At 36.7% G+C, this 26,152-nt stretch overlaps 1 protein-coding gene and 1 long non-coding RNA gene across 2 annotated transcripts in view; one reads left to right on the plus strand and one right to left on the minus strand.

Annotated features, from left to right (window-relative positions):
• PCLO (piccolo presynaptic cytomatrix protein) overlaps positions 1 to 26,152 on the minus strand; it is a 368,745-nt gene that overhangs the window by 14,802 nt on the left and 327,791 nt on the right. The gene's annotated exons all lie outside the window — the stretch shown is intronic.
• LOC142057384 (uncharacterized) lies at positions 12,619 to 25,749 on the plus strand. The gene is made up of 3 exons (XR_012660626.1): positions 12,619 to 12,898; positions 18,193 to 18,289; positions 24,613 to 25,749. It is a non-coding gene; the product is annotated as an uncharacterized LOC142057384 (long non-coding RNA).

Here is a 26,152-nt window from a genome sequence, read left to right on the forward strand (position 1 = left end):
TATATTTCCAAGAATTTTTCTTTCCAAAGTTTATAACAGAAATTTATTTTTTCCAAAATAGGTAGGAAATGCTCTTCTGGATCTTTAAGAGTCATACACTTTATGGGCAAGGATTAAAAATCACAGAAAGGTCCTTCTAAGCAGCTTACAGTGAGCCTGGCCTACTGAGTGTGACAATGTTAATTTTGGGTTGTGGCAGTGGGATTTTTTGTTGAGGTTCCCCCCTCCCCCCGCCATTTTTACTTTGTTACAGCCCAGAACATCCTCCTACTGATTAATCAAAGAACTTAGATGCTGGAAAAAATAAGCAGGAAAAAACAAAGAGAAAAAAAAAACAACCAAACAAACAACAAAAAACTTCTACTTTCTTACACTGTGGCTACAATCTATAAGACTAGCATGCCTTATCCATCATGTCTGCAGAAGAAGAAGGTAGAGACATGGTTCACTTTAGCAGGATTGTTCTACCTATTTTTCCTTTTGTTTGTGCTCAGAGATATGGCTGCATTTTAGGAAGAATACGTACTCTTTCAGGGTTTATTTCTACACTTTCTGATTATGAATACTCATGTTACTTCCACTTTTCTGACAGTACACATTGCAGAGAGCAATCCCAGGCTTCCAAATGTTGGTGCAGAACAGCTTGTCCTGCTGCTGCAGACAAGCCCACTTTACAGAAGACCAGACACATTTGCACTGCTTTGCCGTTAGCCCTATGTCTTCTGACCCCCCGTCTTGTTGCCTTGTGGCAGGAACACAAACGTTAATTTTTTGGGTGATATTTTAGTGCAAAAGTCCTGAGAAAATTAGAGTTGTCTTATTGTAGCATGATGATGATGGTATATAGACAGCATGATGCTGCCCTGGGGGATGGAAAGGGAGAGTGCTGGAGTATTTGGTGGTGCAGGGCCAGCTGTGTTAGTGCTGACAGTCAGTATAGAGCACAGGGAAACAAACATGTCCTCCATGCTGTTGGGAGATGAGCGCTCTGTCTCCAGAACCTAGGTTTTGTCTCAGAAGAGGAAATCAGTCTGCACTAAAAGAATTCCCAAGAGAAAAATAAAATCATTCAGTATGGAAATTAAAGAATCCAGATGAGGGAATCAACGAAGGAGAGAAATTATGTGACAGTGCACATGCCAGTTATGGGACTACACGATGCAATTCTGCAAATGATGTCTTGAGGAAAGCTTGGGACTAAGAAGTCTCCACAGATTTTTGCATTGGTGGCTTCTGGTATTTGCAACTCATATTTTTTATGAGTGTTCCCCACGAGCAAACTGAAGTGAATTAAAACTGCCTCCAAAATTGTGTTAAAACCATTTCTGAGTATAACATGAAGTATTGTTTCTTCTGAATCTGTTACATTTAAAATTCTGGAAGGGTGAGTAATAAGCCTCAGAATTTCCATAATCTTTCAGTCTAAGATGAAGAGATGAGTAATGATTAGCACAGTGTCATCATAAGCATATGATCAGAAATAAAGACTTCTTCTGTTAGAACTAATTTAATTTCCTTAGGTCTTTATCTGTTTTGATATCCTGAGAGATTAAATTAATGAACCCCTGAGAGCTCTGTACAGTGTTTTTGACAGAATGCAGGCATTTCTTTGCAGTATTTCACCACTGTTTGTCTCATAGGTATCGAATGGCCTGGACTTGGGTGCAGTTATAGCTATCTCTAACACTGTGTAATCAGGTCTTCCAGGATTAAGCAACTCATATGCTCCTTATGCAGCTGTCTTGCTTAAATAAACAAAATCTTGGATTCAGCTATATTAGGGTATGTTTGTAATATTTAGAAAGTTAGAATATGTAGCAGCATGTCATAAAATCTATGGAATCCAAGGTGGGTTCTTGAGAACTTGATTCAAAAAAGGAAAAATTACAGCTTTAAAATATGAGACATGATTAAAGAGAACCCCAAAACATGGGTTCTGTTGCCAGGTACCCATCCCTTAGAAGCTTTCTGTGATTTTAGACTTCATCTCTGTGCCTGATCTCAGAGGTGGAGGTAAGATCTACTTCTTTAACTAAGAGTTGTTTGGATTTAGTTACTGGGATTGGGTATACTGTAAAGAAAGAGATTTTGATCATGTAAGCATAAACAGGACTTTGGTGTGTGGTCCGTAATACCATGGGAAAACACAAAGACTTAGAAAGGCTGAAGAGGACCTATACCACTGTTATGTTTCCCTTCACCATAATCCATGAAACTTGTACAGACATAATTTGGTGTCTAAAAGAGTGCTGTTAGTGATTCTATGATTCTATGTTGTCACAAGAAATATGTTTCTGCTGGATTCCTTTAACACTATTTTGAGAACCAGAAGTCCATTCTCCAGAAGATAGCCGTGCTTCAAAAAAAGAAGATAACATCATCTTATTGCAATAAATAATTCAATATTACTGCAGATACTACCCATTTGTTATTTACTTTTCAGTGTTAAACTCCGACTGAAGGTAAAGCAAAAGGGTGTTCAACACTATTTTAATATTAAATTTACCAAGAATTCAAAATACCAGCCAAAACCTACCAGTCTTTTTTAAGCAAACCCTTTTCTTTAAAAAACAAAACAAAACAAAATCAAAACATCACTTCAGTTACTTGTAGTACCAGCTGTTTTTATTCATAATGCTCTTCATCCTCTTGCTGGGACATGAACTACTGGTAGTGCTGTTCTAAAATAATGACAGAAGAGCTCTATAAAAAATGCCTCCCAGCATTTACAGGCTCCAACCTTTTCTGTCTGTTTGAGTTTTTTTCATTACCTTTTTTTTTATTTTTCACCTTTCTCCCACATATTTCTTTCTCCCTGAAAACTGCCATAATTTTCTCTGTACACTGGTTTTGTGTTCCCTCCTGTAAGAAAAATCAGACATCTAATACAGTCTTATCTACTACCTCCTCCTGTCTCACAGTGCTTTAAGTCAATGTAGTTGGGTTTACCATGTCTCAATAAACATGTTCCCCAGCTCCACAGATGAGGTTGAACACATGCAGGTTCTGAAATTTGTTGCTCCTCTTGCAACCAGATACCCCGTCTGCCCCGCATGGTACTATCAACAGGTCATGGGACAAACTAAAGCTCAGAGGAAGGCCACCTCTTTTTTCCCCTGCTCTGAAGAGCAGTTGAAGCTGCTGAGGGTCCCTGGTATGTGTTCAGAGTCTTCTCTCATCTGCCTACATGAAGGCTAGGTGTTCTACAGATGATACAGGGATGCTCTGTGACAGGAGCAGACATGAACAGCAGTAACCGCTCTCTCTTTTGCCTTCCCTCTCCTTAGCTTGAAGACGCAAACTGCTGTGAGCAGACTGTATATTATGAGTTGAGCAAAGATGATTAAGGTCTTTCATTAATATCTCCCTGTCTCCTCTGATGTGATGTGTATGCAATCATGTAATGAGGGAGAGGAGCAAAATTAAGAAGCTGCTCACAGCAAACACAATTCACCTCTTTCAGAGAGTTAATTAATTTCTTTTAAAAGAAGAAAAAAAAAAAAAGAAAAAAAGTAATGTTATGGACTGATGCCCTGTGTAAAAACACTTGGCCTGAAGTGATTTGTGGGAAAAATAATACTGATACCTCACACATGCTCATATATGAAAAATAAAAATCATAGACTCATACCAACCCAGTTTCAACTGGCTTTATTTCTGCTAGATGGCATTCTAAAATGTTGTAGAAAAAGGGTAATGAGGCAGTAGGAAGAGGTTAACGAGGCAATAAGATTAGATGAGATGAATTATAGGAGAAAGTTTCGCTAGTGTCAGAAACTGCCCAAGTCGCCTAAAGAACACCATAGGGGATCAGAGGTTTCTCCAGAAAGATTTTTTCAGTATTTTGGTGAGACCTGCTCCTGTACCATAGAGACATTTGGAATAAATGGAGGGAAAATAATGAGAACTGTAGCTATCATATCCAATCAATTTAGGTGATCAGAGGTGACTACAGAAATTTCTTTTAATGATGAAGATGAGCACATAATACCTGCATTTGACAGGGAGAAAGTAGAGAGAGAATAAAAATGGGGTGAGGGAAGTCAAGAGAGTTACAGAACTAGTACATCCTACTAGATATCTCTTATTCATATTTATTTATACTTCTGTGGAAGGGAGAACTTATGTTCTAAGTTGATTATTCTATCAAAATCCTCTCCACAATTCATTCAAGTACTGGAATTCCCCCAAATGTATCTTTTGTTTAGAATAATAAACCAACAACACTAATCATAAGGGAGTTTAGGTGTCTAACCCAAACTCCCTAGACAATGTAGTCGGTAGGGATAGCACCTCCTTAAACATATATCTTAGGATGGATATTCACCTTTCACTACCTGATGGAGGTGCCAGCCTTTTTTTTTTAAGTGACAATTGAGAGGTGAGGTGATGGCTTTGGTTGAGAAGCCTGATTTTTAAACAATGAAATTAGGCTAGAAGTATCAAAATGCAAATCTACAGCTCTATCATTTCCATAACTTCTATGAGAGAAAGCTAAAATGATGGTTGAAATTATTCTTGCTATTTTAATTGAACTTCAAAGATAGGTGCAGCTTGGATCTGAAAGGGGGAACTATACGGCCTCATGTCTCAGAAGGCAAAACTCTTTTCAGCCACCTTTGTTCCCTTTCATGCTCACCATAAATCATTGCCTGAGCCTAAATATACATTCACAGTCTTTTCACAATTTTAGCATCTTACATAAGCAGACCTATCAGGCGCTGCAGATTCAGCTGCATAAAAGAGGGCTTGCCATGGCATGTCTGAAATTTTGATGATGAAAGGCACACTTTGCCCTGGTTTTTTGATGGACAAAAGTTTACACAGGGAAAAGAAGTATTTAATGTCATACATACAGAGAAACCTGAAACTTGATTATTTTAAGCCTGTTCTATTGTAACTTTACCAAGGAGAAAATGTGTTGCTAAAGGGAGAAGAAATTTGCAAACTGCCTTTAAAAGTCTATATTTGACATAAGACAGTTCAGTATTTTGTACAATACTACAATAATATGTGTGTAATATAGCGTAAATGTTCTGTTAAAGTAGGACAAGTGAGTCTAGAAGCTTTTCCATGTCAGTGTGAGAACACAAAATGGGTTTTACCTATACAAAATCAAGGAGGATTTTGCTAGATTTTGCTTAGGTTCTCATTTAAATGATGACAGATTTTAAGCTACTTTCCTTCTCCCATGGCAAATACATTTTTATCTTTTTTTTAGTTTTGATATGCAAGTTTTTCAGAATTTGACAAAATGAAATGACAAAATCCCTTCTGAGCCAACCTTCACTTTCTGTGCCAAAATATTGAAAAAGTTTACACCTTCTCACTCCAAATATATATATATATATGAAGATATGAATATCACAAAAGGTTTATTTGTTCTTTTTGTCTGCTTGATGTCATGAAACTGGACATTCTGGCTTGAACCACTAGAAACCCCAGGAAATGGATTAAAGTCCATTTGGCTTATGTTACAATATGATGACAGTAAAACGGAAATATGAGCACTTTGACTGAAATGACTCCCATGGATGGTAGTAAGAGAAAATAGAAACTGCCCATAGATATAATAATGAGGATCAAATAATTACAAAAACAATTCAGAAATATTTGGTATCACAGTATCAGGAGGGGGAAGAAGTTTGCCAAGTAGGTTTTCTGTATTATTTACTTTTGTGAATCCAAAGGGAAAATAATCCTTTGAACAGAGTATTTTGTACTTGGGATGTAAACAAGCATCCCCAATGTAAATTCGAATACACAGTGTACTTCAAAAATACTGTAAAAGCAACATATTTTCTAAGACCAACAGCTAAAAATGAAAGCAATGAAACCAAAGTACTTGAATATTGGATTTCTGAAAAGTAATTTTTCTGTTAGGAAATCTGCTGACTATTCAGGAAGCAGAGTGACATGTAAACCAAGGTTCTTCATACAATTTCTGCCAAATTTGTAGGTCAGACATAAGCAATACTAGTCATATTGCACGTAAATGTAAACCAAAGAACATGTTGCATTACAGGAACACCCAGGAATTTCCCCATGTGCTTTGGCAGATAGCTGCTTGGGTGGCGATTTTCCATTCCTTTTAGTGTTTTGGACGTATGGTCTGATGAAAGAAAAAAATCAAGTCTCATAGGTAGGTGGATAAAACTAGATGCAGGTCTTTACAGAATTTAGATAATCAGAAAGATAATAGGAAAACAGTTCAAGGATAAAGTCCTGACTTCAGGAGTAGATGTTACCTACACATCTAATACAGCTTTTTCTTTACTAGGCACACTAAAGATTTTAAAACTGGTAACCAAACTGAAAAAAATTACTTATATTTTCCAACTTAGCAGTGCAAATAATAGAATATTTTGGTACTTTCCCTTTGTCATAAAGCTGTCCTATCACAGGGAAGAATACACAGTGGACAGAAATCGGTGTAAGAACCACATACAATGTGTTTTCATTCCCGTTAGTTCAGAGAGTGGCTCATTGCACATTTACTGCACAGACAATAAGCAATGAGCCTCCACTGTTAGTGCAGTGGAACAAGCTGTTTCATTTCACAGCTTGCCCAAGTAATTTATAGCCCATAAAAAATTACTTAACACATGGTGGCATATGTAACTCTATAAAGCTTTGTTTGAGAAGGAGGTGGAAGATGGCATTTCTATACACAAATATATCCATACACATACTCAAGCTAATGCAATATGTTAGCACTCTTTTGTGCTATAAACCTAGTAGGCACACTATCACGGTAACTGGAGATATTACTGTTTGGTAAGAACCTGCCTATTCATTCCTCACATCATGATTTCCAGATTCCCCCTCATATTTATATTGCAGCTCCGAGGCTCTTCAGTGAAATATGCTTAAAATCTTGCTCATACCTCCCTGGAACTACACACTGGTGAGCATAGGCTTGTGTGCTGCACAGCTTGGGTACCAGAGCAGATGCTTCTGCACTGACTGTTCATGTGGAAGACAGGTAATGCTATTATATTAATAGATTTTGTTTTGCGTACTTACGTTACCTGGTACAGTAGTAGCAGCCCACTGCTGAGATGCTAGTTCTCTGTCATTAAATAAGAATGATTACTGAAATAATTGTTGCTAATAAGACTACTAAGTATAAGGGTATGAGAAATCGCCTATTCGGTGTGATAGTAAGAGCTGTGATAAATCTAACAAAGCTCATTTTATCTAATATATGAAAGAAAGCCAAATCTGTCTTCCAGGACCATGAGAGTGTTTTGTGGATGGCTGTTGGAAATTTTAGCACAAAAATGAATACTTGTAATTACTATTGGGATTTGACTACCTGCATAATCTGTCCAACAGAGCAATGAGGGATGATCCTTTCAATTAATCAAGATAAACATGGAATAAGCTCAGTCAAAACTGGGAAAATGTGTTAATGCAAATTTTGCTCAGGAGGGATGGACAGAAGTGTTATGCAGAGTATTCCACAGTATTATGCAGAATTCAAAGTTCTGCAGTCCCTGGAGGATTGATGCCTGGAAGCATTGCTTACAGTAATGTGGAGATGGTTCCTAAAGTTGTTACCAGTTTGGACAAATATCAGTTTACCTTTCAGCTCCTGCCCAGAGCCTTCTGTTAAATGTTGGGTTGGTTTTTTGGTTTGGGTTTGTTGTTTTTTTTTCCTTAAAGTTTGTAACCTTCCATTGGAAATCTTTATAGTCTAAAGTACTTACTTTACATTGAAATACATACTTTATATTTTCCCTCTCATTCAGCACTCACCAGTGCCATTATTCTTCATTTCATGTAATGCTGCTCCCTCAAACTGCTATAATAGTCATATTCTAAAGTTGGTATTTCATTGCACTGTTGAACTGATGTGTGTGGTTAAAGTCCACAGAAATACATTTGAATAAAAAGCATCACATAAAAACCTAGAACAGAAGAAAAAGCACAGGGACAGTACAGCACTTATTTAAATGCTCTCATAGAGCTTTGTGATGAAGACTGAAATGATGAAAAGAAAAAGAGAAAGGGAAAATGTGCTCCTATTTACAGTGCTCATGAACTGGGAAGAAACCTGTTAAATAAATGGAATTATATATCACTTAAAAACCGGTGGTGAAGCTCAAAAAGATGAGATAAGTCAATATTCCAAGTGGACTAAATGACTCTATAGAAGAGGTCTCAATATTCTATGGGTGTGAAAATGCCACAAATGTTTCTGAACCTTCATGGGGAATAGGGGAGATGGTGGAAGTCCTCTTACAAAGAAAGCAAGTGCTGGGACTTATGTATTTCGGAAAAAGAGAGGGGCCTAATGTTTAGTAATGGGAGGATGTGATAGGTTGGTAGCAGAGATGTAAGGGGAAAAAATTTTATAGTGCAAGACTGAAATTTTTCCAGTATGATGACTTAAACTGTTTATTCATGACCATTAAAAGTGAAAAAAAAAAAGTCAGAGACTGATTCCTGGAAATCTCACATCTCAGGTGCTGAGACCTCTCCCTGGTGCCACACAGGACAGAGGTACCGGGAGCTGAAAGCCTGTCCCAGGTAAGGGGTCTTGAGGCTATAATTGGTTGAACTTCACCTAGATTTGACAGCAATTCCACCTGCAATTGGGAAACTTTTCTGATGAAAATTTTCTCCAAAGTCTGTGCCCTAGAAAAGGTAAATCAGAGAACACACACATATTTGCATTTAAACATATCTGTCTGGCTGGCTTAGAAACTCCCCCTAAATTTTCTGAAGTCACTGAAGCAAAGACCATCTATTTGTAGACATAAATAAAAACCCTTTTGTAACTCATTAAAAATCTTTTCCTGCTCCTGGGCAGTATGTATGCAGTAGGACTTGTATAATTAACTGAACCTTTTCAGTAATAAATACAAAGAAGGTTCTCATAGTGAGCTAATGGTCTGACAGCTCCTGTAGATTTATCTTCTGGCAACTGTCTTTAAACAGAAATGAGGGGTTTTTTTCTGTCTTCTGCCATAGTACAGTGAGACTGCTTTGAGAGTTAATGCCTCACAGACTATGCACTGAGGCCAACACTCATGATTTTAGCAAGCATCCCTGAGATTTAGTACCACTCTCTTGAAGAAGACTGCTGAAGTCTTGCTCGTAATTTATTGCTACAAATTAAAGCTGTGCCTGTGGGAGTTGAAAGGATGGTTTTGCAAGTCCTCACAAACTGAAAGTGCAACATAGAGTCCTTGCATCAATGAATAGGATTTCACTACCTGCAGGAATTACACAAGCTCTTTTTACAGTTTCAATCAATTTAGAACAGAAATGTAATCTTTTTTTTTTTTTTTTCCAACTAAAACAAAGATAAATTTAAGGAGATGAGAACATACGTTCTCTTGGATTTGGAACTTACTCAGGAAGCGTCCTATATTGTAAGAGAGAAGATTGAATAAAAATCTGATGCACAGTTCAGGTTTACATAAACTGAAGAAAGATGGCTTGCCCCAAACAGTCACCAGAAAAAGAGTCTTGAATGACATAAGGAATATTTAAAAACTCTACAGCACTGCCTTTTCAGAACCCCTAGAGACCTGATATGTCTACTGAAGATCTGCTTGGAAATGGCTCAAAAATTTGAAACTGCACTATCCCTTAGGATAGTGTTCATGAAGAATGACTTGCTGAGCTGGTGCCAGGCCATGGTTAATTGCCGTGCCAGTTGACACACTCAGCATCACTAGACAAAACCTTGCGAAGAACAGTAAACTATCACGTGAGACTCCTGTTTCTAGCATCAGCTTGCAATGTTGTTTGTGAGCAACCGGCTGCGCAACAAATTAAGTTTGTTTAACTTCTTACAGAATACAAGTTCCTTAATTTTTCTGACCTAAGTCAGTAAAAAATGTTAGCAGCTATATAAAATATTAGAAATATGTTCAACTGCTTAATGTGTATGCTGAATGTTAAATTACTGAAGACAGAGAAAAATTCATAGGATCTGAACTAGTTAGTTGTTCTCATTGGTGTTTGACATTATCTAGTGACTTAAACACCTGTTCACTGATGTCCCAACAAAAGCAATTAATAACAAAGAACATAAGTATAAAAGTAGAAATATTTAAATATGCAAATATTGAGGTATAGATATAGATTAGCTCAGTAACAGTAACAATCAAATCAGAAAAAAAATAATTTCAGATTATGATCTGCCTCTGGAAGGAAATTATATGTTCCTAAAAGTCTACGAGGCAACTTCTTTAGTAGTAATGAATATGATTGGGTCGGAATTAATCTTTGTCAAATTCAAAGTACAATATCTGGATTCATCACGTAAAATTGACTTTCGCTGGCTTCCCTGAGAGCAGTATCAAGCTGCCCATCTGATTTGGAAAATACTACATATTCATACTCAAAGACTCTACTGCTCTGCACATTTTCATGAGCTTATTGAGTATGGTGGTAGCGCTCATTATTTCTGTAAAGTGATTATCATTGTGAAGACAGCTGTGCAGCTGAAGAACCTGAAGACCATGTTCTGTCTAAGTCATTTCAGCACAGTTTTACCCCCTTATGACCACATGTATAAGAAGTGTCCCCTCGTATGTGGTTTCACAAGCAAAACTTTGGGGAACCACTGCTGAACTGCAAGCCTGTGAGTACTGTTATATTAATCTTCCTTTCAGTGCTGAATCCACAAGTTGCCTGTAGTGGTAGCTCTTCCAAAGGTGGATATGCTTTATTTACCATTCACATATATACATTTTACTATCTTCAGATCTGAAATTTGAGGATCTGTATGAAGCATAACTCAGGTAAACATTGTTTTTAACTCCTTTCATAATTTTCTTTCCTCCTTCCCGGTATAGTTTGGCTACAGGAAAGAATGTAGCCATTTTAATATGTTGGAACCAAGGACATCACAATGATGTGGGAGACTGCAAACTTGATCCTGAAATGGCTTGCAAGACATTTAATTATCCTGTGCAAGGCACTCAACTTCAAAATCTGAAATAGAATTTATACTATATAGTTCAGTTGAACAACAGATACAGCCATCTACATTAAATAGAATTAAGCCCAAAGAGCCCATCATGCTGTCAGTTAATAGTCATGATTTCCCTCAAAATAACCAAAATTTCTGTCTCAGGCCCTTTGTGATACATACTTTCAACTGCTTGCACAAACTGTAAAATTTTGGTTTGCTTCCCTTAGTAATAGTAATGCCAGTGGCAATTAGCAAAAGACAAAATTTAAAAAGGGTAGTATCATTATTTTTAAATTTACAAAGAACTGAGGCTTAAAGAGCATAAAAACCTGTCTAACTTTACCCAATCCAGCCACAAAAATCATCATGTGATCCTGTTTTCTTGTTCAGTTTTGAGTCATGTGGGTTACGCTACAGTATTCTGTGTGCACCTATGGTTTTGAGTGGTCCGTATTGTATGTTTACCTTCACTATTTGCACAAAACTATAAGTAATTATAAGCAGGTCTTCTACTCAGAAGGGTCAGGCAACCATAGCTACAGGCAATAATTGCAACTAAACATATATTGTAATCTTCGTTACTTTTCTGACCTATCTCAGAGAAGCACAAAGAGACAACGTAATAAGATTTCAAGCTCAATACTGAATTTCCTTCCTTTCTCCATGTGACATACAAGCTGCAGCAAAGGAGCACTTTTTTTTTATCAAGACTGCTTCAAGACACATAAGACAAGTCTGCTACCCTGCTGAGCAGTGTACTTTCTGAAAGCTGTTTGTTATGCTTTGAAAACAGGCACTGGTATTGGTAGAATTAACTCCTCTACTGTCAAAGAAAAAACTGGGGCCATTGGGAACTACACACACTGTTGCTGAATCTTCCTCAATACTTTACCCATAAAACCATCATCCTACTGCTCAGACAAAGAAAATGCAAAGGAAATCTGGTTTTCTTACTTCTGTTACTCAGCAAAGATAATTTTTTAAAATGCCCCCTTATATAAAAAACCTGTGATGAGATGTGCCAAGTCTTGCTGGCATATGTAGGGTAGGGAAAGAAAAGAATACATTAGCTGTATGCAGTTGCAGCAGGGAACTTCAAGCAATAGAAGGTAATTACCTGGGAGAAATTTGGCCAACTCAATGGTTATGAAAAATACTATGGAGTGTTTAATAAACAGTTGCAGCAGATTGCTGCTTTAAACTCTTCCTGGTGAGATGTCTCCTTAAAGAAAATAATACCATCCCTAGCACTGGTCTAGCTGCAAAGAACATCTTTACCTATAACTAATCACGGATTCTTACTCATCTTAAAATGACATAAACGGGCACTGGCACTGAAAGAGCTCTCTTCACACTCCTGCTTATTTCTTCCCACACAGTTTCCCTGACGTTATCTCCTTTAGCCATATATGTTTGTACAGCTGCCTAGTGAAGTAGTTGGCAGAAATAATTGAACAACTGCCGGCTCCACACCCCACACACTCCCAATGTATTGGTTTTGGGTTAGTCACTCAACTCAGTTCAGCACATGCTTTATGCCACTGTGAAGGATGAAATGAGTTTGGGCAAAGGAAAAAATGGCATTTTTCAGCAACAATGCTGTTTTACAACAAAGTGTGCTTTATGAAGCAATTGTTGACTGATAAGATAATTCAGAGGAAAGGACTGCGGAAGGTCTCCAGTCCAACCCCACATTCACAATAAAATTAACTTCCAAATTAGATCAGGCTGGACAGAGCTTGTTTGCTGAGTTTTGAAAATCTCCAGGAGGGCCTCTGTAGCCTTTCTGGGCAACCCTACTCTGTTTAACTAAAATCATGGTGATTTTTTTTTTTGTTTGCTTTCCTCACATGTGGTTGGAATTTCCCTTACTTCAGCTTGTGAATTTTTTTTTTTTTTCCTTTCTTTGCTGCAGAACTATGAGAAGGCTCTGGCTTCATCTTCTCTATACTATCCTATAAGGTAATTAGCTACCCATAAAGTGACTCTTTTCCTAAGATTTAAAGAAATCCTCAGCCTTTCCTGAATGACACTTGCACTGGCCCTTAACCATCTTACTGGCACTCTGTCGGGGTCTTCTCAATATCTCCAGAGGCTCCAAACCAGACATATTGTTCTGGATGGGGCCTCACAACCACCCAGTGGAAGGGAATAATCCCCCTTCCTGTGACCTGCTCCCTACACAGTTACTCTTGCAGCCCAGTTTGCAGAAACAATGATCACAAAGCCATTTTCCAAATTAATAATGTTTAAAGAAAAGTTGTTAGTGTCATTGTACTGGTGACTTTCTCAGAGAAAATCCAATTTGAAGAGTTCTTCAAACAAGTTCTGTTGAGCAGAACTGAGTGGACACCATACATTTTGAGATAAGGGCATGTAAAAATTGATTGCTTTGTAAGCAAAGGACATTGTCTCCAATGCCAACATTTTCAGTATTTTTAAAATTGCTTTGGGCATCCATCTGATGTTCTTAGTTTTACTCATCTGCTTTGTGGTCCCCACATTATTCCCCAACTGTTTGAAAACAAATCGTGGCTCAAAAATCTCTTTTCATAGACCATCCATTTTACTATCAACAATAAAGAAAAGCTGCCTCAGGAAATGAGCTTTAAATACAGCAATGATGCTATCAACAAGTTAGCACTCCTGTATTAAAGCAAGTCCAGTTTTTTATTTGAGAGTTTTGCTGCAGGAGATAGAAAGTAGTGCTGTAGCATGAATGTAAGCCCAGCTCTGTATTGCTTAGTTTTGCTGCAGGGAGCTGGAGACATCAGATGCATACATCTTTCTGATTGGTCATGTCTGGTTGGGTTTGCTCTTTGCATAAATGGAAGGTTGGTTGTGATACCCAAAGGCTTCTAATACTGGGAACGTGTATTCATGAAGTGAGCTGGACTAAGCTGAATACGAAAAGTTTATATAAAGACAGCTTGGCAGTTCTGAGAAGTAAGCAGGTTTGCTTCTGTCATTTTGGCCCAGCTGTTACACTGAAATCAAAGAGGAAATATAACAGCCTTGATCAATTTTGTCAGTTATGTACAAGAGGTGTGATTGTGGCACAGGCTGTGAGCCCATGTGTAACAGTCCACAGGGAGATTCTCAAAGTTCAAGGATACTTCAATTCCTTGTTGTCATTCCCTAGAAACATCTAAACAAAGAAATTTAGTCTTTTCCTCACTCTTGTTTTGTCAGACACATACCCTGTTTCCTTGTGGGCTGCTCACTCCCCGGGTTTTTAAGGTCTGTGCTTCCAAACTGGCCCGTGGTGTGGATTATGAGAATTATTTTATACCCTCTGACTAGTTCCCACATCCTTTGTTCCTTCTTCTTCCCAGTTTCATCTTTGTTCCTCTAACAGCTCCCAGAGTTCTTTATTTTCCGCCTTCCTAGCTGGTGAAGGCAACCCCACTGGGATCCTTGTCTTCCTTCCATTAACAAATGGTTAACTAAATGTCTAAATACTGATGAGTTTTGAACACAGAATAAATCACTGAAGTATGAGACAGCAAAGGTCTCTGAGCTGTTGAGGATATTTCCATGCCTGTCTTAAAGCCTAATTCTAAAATTATATGAGACTTGTTTAAATCTGAGACAGACTTTACTATCTGGTTATATATCCCATTACCCAGTTGTGACAAATGTTAGGGATCTTGTGTAAAAAAGGACGATGTTACTAATTATAAGTGTTGTGTTTTAGTTTGATTCACTTGTGTCTCCTGTTGCTTTTTTTTTGTTGCCTGATATTATAACTGAGATTATGACTGTGTTGTTTTTGTGGTGAACTAAAGTGAAATAAACAGGGCTAGAGCTGTTATCTCCTCAGAGGTGCAGAATTCAGAGAAAAGTATATAAGGTCTCTTTAGGCAACTCAAGACTTCTTGCCAGGCTTGCCCCAGGTCAACAAGGGAGACTGCTATCTGCTAGTGTGCTTTGAGGGTGAAATTATTTCAGCAAATACAAAGCACCAACTCTTCTGAGAGACATAAACCGTTAAGAGGCAATCGGTAACTCTAGGTACAGTGAATCATGAGTGTTCCTAGTTCTCTTCTTTCTAATGAGCTTTGTGTCAATAACTAAATCTGCAGAAGAATTCTGCAGGCTATCTATACCGTCTCTACAGTGTTGGGATTTCTTATTTTAACTCTTCCCAGGGAGATTTGAAAGGTGGAGAAAAGAGATGATTAGTGTGGGGCTATCCTCAAGTAGAACCAAGAGAAACTTATTTTATTGCTAAATTGATCACTAATTCTGGCAGAATTCCTGTTGCCTTGTGGAAAAAAATATCAAGTTAACAACACTGAATTTGGAGAACTGAACGTATTATGTTATTTAAATGCAATGAAAACAGAATTAATATTTGTAATCTAAAGATGCACAAAATTGGTCATTAATTTAGATTTGTGACCTGCTTCAGTTTTCATCTTTAATGAAATAAACCTGTTGTCTGTTTTATGTCTGTGATTCCAAGGTGGTTATGTTGTATCTAAGTAAACTGATAACCCAAAATTTCTTCCCTATTCCATTTTTCATGTCCTAATTAGAGCCTTTTCTAACAACAGAAAAAAACCCAAATTGACACCGTCTTATGCTTCTTGTTAGTTTAAGATAATTATAGAACTTAACACTCCAAATGGTAATTATACTTGCTGTTGAGCACAGCAGCCGTTTCAGAACTGCAAACCAAATTAAATTAGCATTTTTGTCAAATAAACTGAAATGTGCTTAAAATTTACTTCTTGATGCATATACAAGAACATTTTACAGTGATTGTCACCTAACATCTGTTGGAGATAGACCCTGCTGCTAGGACTCGTCTGCCTGAACATTGATGTCTATAAGTAAGCTAGATGTCAAGGCTCCTTTTGGAGCAAAAGGAGAGCAATTGCTCTTCTAGAATGTGGTTTGTCTTATTTGCAAATAGATCTCTAAAATAGGTCAGATGAATTGTACCTTCAAAATGGTTATTTCTTTCCACTGGTTGCAAAGTTTTACTGAAGCGGCTGATCCTCCCATAACTCCCAGGATAAAATTACTCATTGCATTATCTCTTTTAGAGGTCCCAGCTGTAGAAGGATATTGGGTTACTTTTTTTTTTTATATATAGTAGGCAAAACTTAAGGTTTTTAATTAGACAATTAACATAGAAATAGAATGAGTATGAGACTGAAATAAAACCTTTACTATTCAGAAAAATTCCTAGACTACTTAAGCAGGTCCTGTTTGCAAAACCTAAAGGATCAGACTAGAACTGTCCTTATCCTCCATTTAAGAATCCAAAGAAATTGCCAATGAAATCACTAATCATTAAATTATTGTAAATGTATTTAAATAAAAAAGACCATTAGGCCAGTAGAACATGTGAAAGTCAGTTGTAAAACTGAACAAGATTAATAGGACTCATTGCTTTTCTGTGTAAGAGCCAGCATGAAACACAGGTCGCGCCTTTTTTCTATCCATTGCAGTCACAAACAAGGATGGTAATTTTCTAGATTATAAAACCTCATGAAACAGAAGTAATATTTGGAATAATGGAGAATCCCATAGACACAGATGGAACATTTAATTCAGAACCGAGGGGTTTTTATCCAAACATGTATGGAGAACTATTATTAGGTCATGCTGTATATATAAGTATACACATATATGCGTGTGATTGAATAATTTATATATGTGCACATATATCAATATAGATATGCATGCATATGTATGCATACATGTATATGCATATATGTGCATTTGTACAAATGTATGCATATATATCATTGAAGTTGACCTAATCCTAGGAATCTATGTCTGTTAAACCTACCTTGACTTAGCACAAAGTGTTAGCTTGCTGAACTAATCAACAATCTTTGGGCTCAAATTTAAGTTTATGAAGTTATAGCTACCTAAATTAACTTCAGGTTGCTGACTTCACTTTTGCTCCTAACATGTAGAATTATATGAAATTTCCATTCAAATTTTTCATAAATCTTACCTTCCATTTCACAGTCTAACCCTAATTTAAAACAAACGAACAAAAAACCAAACCAAACAAAACAACATTGCTGTCAGTACAGAAACTGAGTAGGGGAGCAAAAAAAATTACATGTTTTGGATACGTCTCTGAGGACAAGACTGGTGATTTGCATTCCAACAAGATTGTGCCACAAAGGATTCCTTACATTTTTATAAGCAACTTTCTGAAATAAAGTACCACTTATTTAAAGTAAATACTGTACAGTGAAAGCCTAGGGAGTTAAAGATCACAGGTAGAGTAGGACAAAAGTGTTGCTATGCTAAATAATAGAGGAAAAGCTGCAGAGTCTGAGCTCAGGGTTGCTCAGAGGACAGACTTCCCACCTTCAGGGATCGTTTGCAGCACTTTAGTTGCTCAGTCAGCCAAATGCTTTGATCCTAATTTTTCTACACTCTCCAATAGTGCTCCTGTGTTTTTCAAAGTACTTGAAAGTTTCTCATTGTGTGGTCCCTCTTCTCCCATGCCAACCTTAGGTTGATGAAATTTCAATTACTTTCATGGAGTACGTCCTGATTTAAACCATTACACAGCATTAATTTAGCCCGCTACATCTATTTGACTGTGTATGTTACCTATGTATGTGATGACAATGTATACACCTTCTGTAATTTATAGTACAGTGAAGCAACATTTCCTATACAATGCAATGAAGTCTATTCATCTGAGTAATTTATTTCACAATTTATTGCAGAACTCAAAGAGCACTGTGGGGAATATTGGCTCCCAATGGCAAAACTCCCATTAACTCACTGGAGGCAGCCTGTCCTGTCATGAACATCACTCAAATTCCAAAAGCTTTACGAAAGTATGAGTTTAAAAATAATTTATAAATGAATATACACATATATTGAGAACTTAGGTTACTTAATTCAGTTCATACAATGAATGAAAAAACATTGTAAAAAAAACCCAATCCTGATTGTCTGCAACATAACTCTACAATATATCTTTTATTAAGAGTTTTAAATATATGTTTTGAGATGAATAAATAAAATCCACTAGACATTACCTCCTTATAGATCAGTACAGTTCTCATAAAATGAGCATCCTAGGATAAGAAAAAGTTATAAGAAAAAGATTAAATGGGAACATTGTGGGACTTTCTTGTGTGCCTTTATTTATTTCTTCCTCAAAAGGACCTGAAAGACTCTGTTAGACACTTTCCTTCAATGTAGTGTGGTAGAAAGAGTTGAGATGTTCATCACTGTTCACCTCTTTCTTGTCTGATTTCTTGTAGAATATGGCAGCTGGCAAATTTTTTCCTTTATTTCATGTCGCTCAGGCACAAAGGGATTATCTCACCATCTAATCACAGGATGAAAGTATAAAATGAGGTATGTATATTTTAATTTTTTAAATTTTTAATTTTTTTATATAGAGAAATTTTAAAGAGCAATAGAAAACTGGGTTTTCAAAGTATATAAGCTTATACTTAGCTGTTTGCTTAATTATCTGTTATTTTGTCTACACAGCACCAATCTGATGCAAAAGGAACAAATCAGTAGATCAAAGCAATTGGTTCTGGGGCACCTACATCTATATTGTATAAAGTTGAGAGCTTTTTCTTGAAACTGGAACTACTCTGGTCTGTGATACAAATGTACATTTTCTGCATGTGGTCCAGTTCTGTCCAAAAGACCCATCACTGAGCATGACATATTTAGGGACAGGAGCACATTTAATGCTCACCTGGAACAGAGTTTCCGGTTTAGTTTCCCTCAAAAGGAGCCAGATTTGGGTGTATCAAAAAAAACAAAAACAAAAACAAAAACAAAAAACAGGTACATCAACACAACATCAAGAAAGGTAAAACTGAAGAATTTATGTTGCTGTCCTGAATCACAACAGTAAGGTAGATGCAGCCTGCATGAACATAATGATATCAGGGAGACTATTTTCACAAGTAATGTAAAGCAGGGAAGCACTTGCATTTAGGTTGTAGGTCTCAGTCACTGCTGCAGGGGAGGAGAACACAAGTATATGGTACCTCTGAAAATTTCCGGGGTGGGGATAGCAAAGGTAGGGGCCAATTGCACTTAAGTGATGCATGTCTCAGCTGTATGTTATTGTAAGGAGTTGAATGTAATTTCAAATATTCATCTGAGATTGTACAGATAATAGTGAAGGAGGACAGATGGAAGAACAGAATGCACAGTGTGCATTTTATGCATTTTTCTAGATAGAAGCATAGTCTTTGGGTACTAACTACATTACATCACTTTGTTAAGACAGAATCCCTGAAGTTCCTGTACTAACTATCAAAGGTAACTTGGTACCATCAGCAAAGATAATTACACAAATCTCCCCAACCACTATTCTCAAAGCATTTCTGGCAGCTGAGAATGTATTGGAACCCTCATTTTGTCATGGGAAACTACATTATAAAGATCAGGTTATTCACTGAAATGGTTCATTAAGAAACTAAGGAAGAAAGATGTAAATTTTAGGTATTGCTTCCTAAGTTTTTGTTAAATTTTAAATTAAAAAAAGAGTAAAATTTCATTAAAACTTGTAATCTTTTGAGGAAAGCTGTTCTGAGAAATTTGTTGACATTGACTTTTATTATGAAAAAATCCGCTATTGTGTAATTGGGATTATTCAGGTAAAAGTAATCATGTAGATAAATTCACAAAATGCACCTCTTTTTATTTAATTTATAATCATTACAGGCAAAGTAGCCCTAAGAAAGAGTTTTCTTCTCACGATTATAGCAGAAATCAGAATAATTATTTCTTTTAGTCATTGCTTTAAATATATGTCTATATATTCAGTTGATCCCAGAGAGGGGCAGGGAAGAAGAACGTGTTTGTGTTTTGTGTGTGTGCGTCTCCTTTCTCCCACAATTTGCATCACTTCCTATTATATCAATTTTTCAAGCTGTCTTCTATTTAGAATCTTTAGCCAGTGGCAGAAAATTTTACTTGTAACAAATTACTCAGCTCTGTTGAACAGGAAAACTGCAATATTTAATTCTGGAATTTGATTCAGAACAAGTAACCCAAGGGCAGTAAATGCTGCCAATAAAGAGGGGACTGATTTGTCATATTATACTTGGATTCATCTGTGATTTCATTGCAGTCTTTCCCTTACAATGTGACAAGGCATACACCCAAAATGATGAGACATGTATGGGGAGGATGTGGCCTCTTTACCTTTCCTCCTTCTGGATAAGTCTGTACCTGCATACAGCCAGTTAGACTCAACAAGGCAATTTCAAAAGGCTGGGGAAAAAAGCACAGTGTACAATGACATACTAGTTACTGGGCTTTGTCCAGAGAATGACCAAAGTTATGTTAGGAAGACTGGTTTTCTCACTCGTATTGGTGCTTTTCTGTTTTCTGATGGAAAGCAATATGCTTTCATATTCTTTCCACTACTGAAGATAATTGGAAAAATCTATTTCTCATGTTGTAGGATTCTTGCAGTTATCCCCAATAAAAACAGAACACTAATCCTTATTTTATGTAATTTCATAAACACATGCTTAAGTCATTTTCTGAAGGCAAGCTGAGACTTTTCAATGTCTCATTCTCTTTGTATAATTTTGTAAATCTAGAGTAGCCCCTTTAGCCAATGGAACAACACCTAGGTAAGGTGTTAATAGGCAAAGAGCACTTCCTAGGCTCTGCTTCCCAAACTCTCACTTTTGATGTGAAAGCTCTTTTTGTGCACAAAATGTTCATCAACAGGAAAAAAAAAATTCTCTTTGAAGAACAAAATTTTCTTTCATTTTCTTTTTCACACTGCTCAGATTCCTTTCTTTAGAAATGCCAGCTTTCATGTACAAATTTATCATGGACTTAAAAACCTATTGTTACACTGTATAGTTTCTGAATTATAATAAGCTGTAGTATAACTTTACAGGAACTTAGGTAATTTTGCTTTGTGGGCATGTTTGAAAAGAAAGCACTGAGTATGACGGAAGATACTAAGTGTCGATATTGTGTAGGCTTAATTCTTTCAAACATGGAAAAGTGTGAAAAATGTGACTGTATAAAGTCAGAGACTTTGCATACTGCTATAAAACATAAACAAAACACCAAATAGCCTTAGAACCAACACGTATACAAAGAGTTAAGGTGTCTATGTTTGTCAGTCTCTCAAATGTCCAGAGGCAAGAAGGAAAACCTCCCTTCACTCTCCTTTACTTGCCAAGTAAGAAGGAACTCTTAAGATAATCAGACTAGTCAGAAGGGTGTAGTTTATAAACAAGTCAAATAATTGCATTCAGATCAGTAAGAATCCAATTCCTTCCAGGATATAACAGAGTATTCCATAAATGTGAATATGTTTATAAAAAGCTAAATGCTCAGCCGGGCACAGCCAAAGTGATCAGGAGGCTGGTGAATAAATGCTGTAGATATTAGATGGGCAGCAGGAAGAAACAGTAGAACCCATAGCATGCTCAGCAGGCATCGATGCAAGTTACATACGGGGCTTTTTCTAGTAAATCACACAAATTGACTAATTATTGTAGGCAGTATGTTACTAGACTTCTGGAAAATATGTGAAGTTCTAGGCACTATAGCAGTGTGAGACATGAAGGCAGATGTATGCATCAGATGTTTGACCCAGCTGATCTCCAGAATCTTTGTGCATTTTTCCAAGGCATGGAAATTCCGTCATGTTATGTTATTATCCTATCACAATCAGTCAGTGTGAGGCCAATCTGGCAGACAAAAAATCCAAAGAAAGTTTAAAAAATGAAGTATGGATGGTATCAATACACGTGCAGATCCGGGGACCATTCACTCTCATCTGATATCAGCCATCTAAACTTTAGATATGCAAGCTAAAATAAACTTGGCAAATTTTCATTATAATCTTTTGGTTCTTAACAGATAGTGGAAACGGACTTGCACTCCAGGTAGCTGACTGTGAAGGGAGCTTTGAATCCTGTCTTGGCTGTAAGAGCAAATCAGGTTTATGCCTATATACACGTGGATCTGGGGTCATTTAAGATGTGCTAGTGAAACTGAAGTATCTGGTCAGGAACGGAAGATGTGACGAAGAGCCTGTGGGATACACATGACTTTCTGAAGCAGCAGTTGGAATGAGGCAGAAGAATATTTTAGGGTATTTAAAGCAGCACAATACAGCTATGTTTCAGCCCCTGAATCCCTTTGGAGGTAAAGAGATATAAACTGCATCCTCCTCTACACACACAGTACATCACTTTCTGCCACTAGATTTGACTAGTCTTCTGTCCAGTTGATTCTCTCTCAGTCATGCTTAGTAGTATCAGAATAAATAATACACAAAAGGAAAGAGCAGCATATAATACCCTAATTTCAATACTAATTACAAATGCCTACACAGGACAAACTGTTAGGAATTCTTTAAAAGAAATACATACACTGAAGCTTTTCCTTAACACTCAAATAATTATTCACATACTGTTGCAGTGGATAACACATGTCATTAAAGCTGCAAGGCTGTAAGACTAGTATCATAGGATGAAATAATGAACATGGAGCATTATGGAAACCATATTAATCTGAAAATAAAACAGGGACAAAGCAGAAGCTTCTAATTATAGATATGAAAGCAGACTCTCTACCATGACAATCACAAGCATCTAGGCAATTCCATCACATGAAAGATTTATATTCATTCTATTGCCCTGATTTTCAAAAATTTCTGTCCTGAAACACAGCCTATAGTCCAATAATTCTGAGCAGTCTCACATCCTGACAGCTAGTCAGCTGAAGTTTAATTTTAGCCTGCCACGTGATCCCACCTGGAAATGCTCTGGATCCATCTGCATTTAAACAGTATTCCAAGTAACTGTTTGAACATCAATTTAAAAAAAGGATTCATGCTACAAGAACATGTGAAGGGAGACAAAAAAACCCTTTCCTAATCCCCAGCATAATAATTTAATTTCTAAGCAAGTTATAAATTATCTAACAAAAGAAATAGAGAGTAGTCTTCTAAACCATACACAATACCAGCTCCTTTCACATGAGTTACAAACATTAAGGAGTTACAAAGGACCGTCAAGTATAGAAGAATAGAAGTGTATTTATTTCCAATAAATACAACAAAAGTGGAGCTTTAATATAGAACTGTTCAGTAGGAGCAGCTCGGCTATCAATTTTCGGCAAGCTCAGAAAAGTCTGTTTATAGGGAGTGCTTGATAAAATGTGCTGTTTGCGAGGGGAAGAGCTTGGATTTTGGATTCTTATGTCTCTCCTTGAGTACTAATTTCAGCAAGCAAGATTAGGCTAAATGTTAGGAAAAACATTTTAGTATCAAGTATAACTAAGCACTAGAACAGACTAATGAAGCTATAAAGTCTCTTTCACAACTAAGAATTTTTTGGTCCAAGTTACAAGAAGCCTTTTAGAAACAATATTGTGTTTTGAAGCAATGGGATGACCTCCTGAGGTCCCCTCAACCCCATTCCTACTACATAATAGCTCATACATACTTGAGCACTAAACATTATTGACCTTAAAAGAGATCTATTTTACTGGAGTATGCACAACATTCCAGGTCCTAATCACACTCCTAAATGGAGAAGATCACCCGAGTTATCCAGGAAGATGACATTTAAAAGCGCTACTCAGTATCTCCTAGTTCCATTTTCATCACAGAGGGGAATGTTATTTAGGATTTAGCAATTCACCTTCTATCACATTAATGCTTCAAGTGACTTTTGCTGATTCTGAATGAGCACTGATCATGAAAAGTGACTGGTTTAAATTACTCACTAGGTGAAGTAGCTCTTCTTCAGACTTACACCAGGCAAGGTTCAGGTCCAGCAGTTATAAATTCCATCATCTTCACCTTTAATGCATTTTTCATGGGGCGAGTCCCCTTGTTTGCTTTCCAGTGTCGAAGGTCTTCATTATTAACTGGTAAATGTGCCAGTTGGTATTAAATCTGATTTCCTTCATAACCATATCTTTCTAAAGACATAGATTACAGAATTCTACCAGAACTCCTTTTTTATTCCCTCAGAAATGAAACCATGTAGAGTTGTCAGATTTTTGATTGAATTACTAGCACTCCACTTCCCAACCCAAACACTCTGATGCCTTTACATCTCCAAGAAGTCGCAAGAAGAAACCTCCAGGAAGTCCCAAGCAGCTTTATGTTAGCAGAAATGTGTTTAAGAGCTAGGCCAATAAAAGTGCTTAAGAACATTAGGCAAGCAAATTATCTTTCCAGGTGATTACTGAAGCATCATATCAAAGGGTGATATTTTGGTTTCAAGATGAAATACCTGTGCTTTCAGGTTTTTCTGGTTTTTCTTATTTGTCTTCTTAATATTTAGTAATTTTCTTCAGATCTCATGGGAAAAGCAGACCTTTTTAATCAAAGCTAAAAAAAATAAATCAAGTTTTTTAGAATCTTCTTGCCACATGAATTAATGGCTAATAGCCATTCAGTCCGAGTTCATACCAGAGGGGCACAAGCTGTTAGCTAGCCAGTAGTTAATCACAGCCAGGGTCCCTAGATTATTTGCTTCTCTTTAATGACACTTTATAATAACAATTCAGGAACATGATGATTTGTAAATATGTAAAGCAATGCTGTTTGTGACAGACTATAGAAGAATACAGAAGATTATCTCGCCCTTTTTCCATCTATGTTCCTATCTCTGTCTGCACTCCTTATTCTTATTTAAATTCTTTCTGCTTCTTTTTAGGAAAATCAACAGTATTATACCAGCAAATACCTCAAGAAGGCAGAGATAATTACTCCAATTATTACTGGAGAGCCAGGTGGGCAAATTAGAGGACTGGGCCAATCAGGGATAGATAAAGGAAACGTTTCCCAGAGTTTAGAGAAGCAGCTGATAATCCTTATGTTTACAATGCTACTGTTTTATCTTGAATCACTTCTTCAAATTAGTAGTATGGCTATTCCTAGCTCAGGTAAGCATGTATAAAATATAATAAATAGCTTTAAATAAACAAAGCAGGAAGAGGATAAAGACTGGTGTCAGTGCATGAGCCTGATTCATTGCTTAAGGATCCCTTGTGATAGAAAGAATATCTGGTCTTTTCAATTTTTGAAATTAAAATTTGTATTCCCAGAAATAAAGGAGGTGCAGCATGAGGGGATCAACATGTGACAGGTTAGCTGCAAGTGCTTTCATTACTTATTTTCTATTCCCTTGTGTCTCTTTTTTTCCTCTGTACTGAAGCAGCTAATCATGTGAGAAATCACCCTTGCTGGTATTTGCTGCTTTAAATTTTGTTGGCATTGATTAATCATATGCTGTCAAGAATATTAGATGGTAGGTCTTTGGTAGAACCTGATGGAAGAAAGCAAGGTTGTGATTTAATATTAAAACCAGTTTAAACAATGCTAGGTTGAATTTCAGCCTTTTTTATTTATAGAGATAGTAGAGAAGTCTGGCAATATATTATTCTTTCATTTAGATCTCTTCCTGGGCAAGGATTACATTTTATTAAGTAATACTTTATTTTACAAACTGACCTCATCTACATGTAAATCAGAATGGCAGTAAGACTATAAAAGCAGATATTACAATTGCTAAAAATGTGTTTTAAAAAAGGGATCACCAGGCTTATATTACTCTTTAGGAAAGATACTGAGATTGTGCAGAAGTTTCTTTTGCTATGTGCTACTGGACGGGAACTCAAACCCAAAAAATGCAGTTCAAGCACTGTTCAGGTCAGTGTTGGTAACATTTCAGATTGGCTTGACTTCTCTTTAAATCTATGGATTGCTATCCATTATAATCAAGCCAACAGTCTCATACTTAGTGAGCATAAGATTCTATTGATTCAAGAAAAATATTTAAAAGTCCAGACTGTTTTTTAGGTTCTTTTATGTTTTAGTATATGTTAGGATTAAAGGCTCAATACTCCTGAGATATTTGAGTTATTGGTAAGGCAGAAAACAGCAAAGATAGTATTTCACACATGTGCAAGAACAAAATAGATGGAACTCCCTGTGGTTTTGAGATACCAGTCTAAAAAGGCCTTGAAAAAAAATTGGATCAAGCCTTGGTGCAGAAATATGGAACTGTTCCAAAAATAACATAAATTCTCTGCTGTTGTGAAAGCAACTGTTTCTGACTTGGTCCTTTATTGCTGCCCTATACACTGCTAGTGTGTTATGAGTCAGGGATCATGTTGTAGGAGATAGGAATTTTCTCTCCAGAAGATAAAGTTTGGTTTAACTAAAATTTTTTTGAAAAATAAGTATGTGTTAGT

Source organism: Phalacrocorax aristotelis, chromosome 1 (genome assembly GCF_949628215.1).
Source record: "Phalacrocorax aristotelis chromosome 1, bGulAri2.1, whole genome shotgun sequence".
Lineage (NCBI taxonomy): Eukaryota > Metazoa > Chordata > Aves > Suliformes > Phalacrocoracidae > Phalacrocorax > Phalacrocorax aristotelis.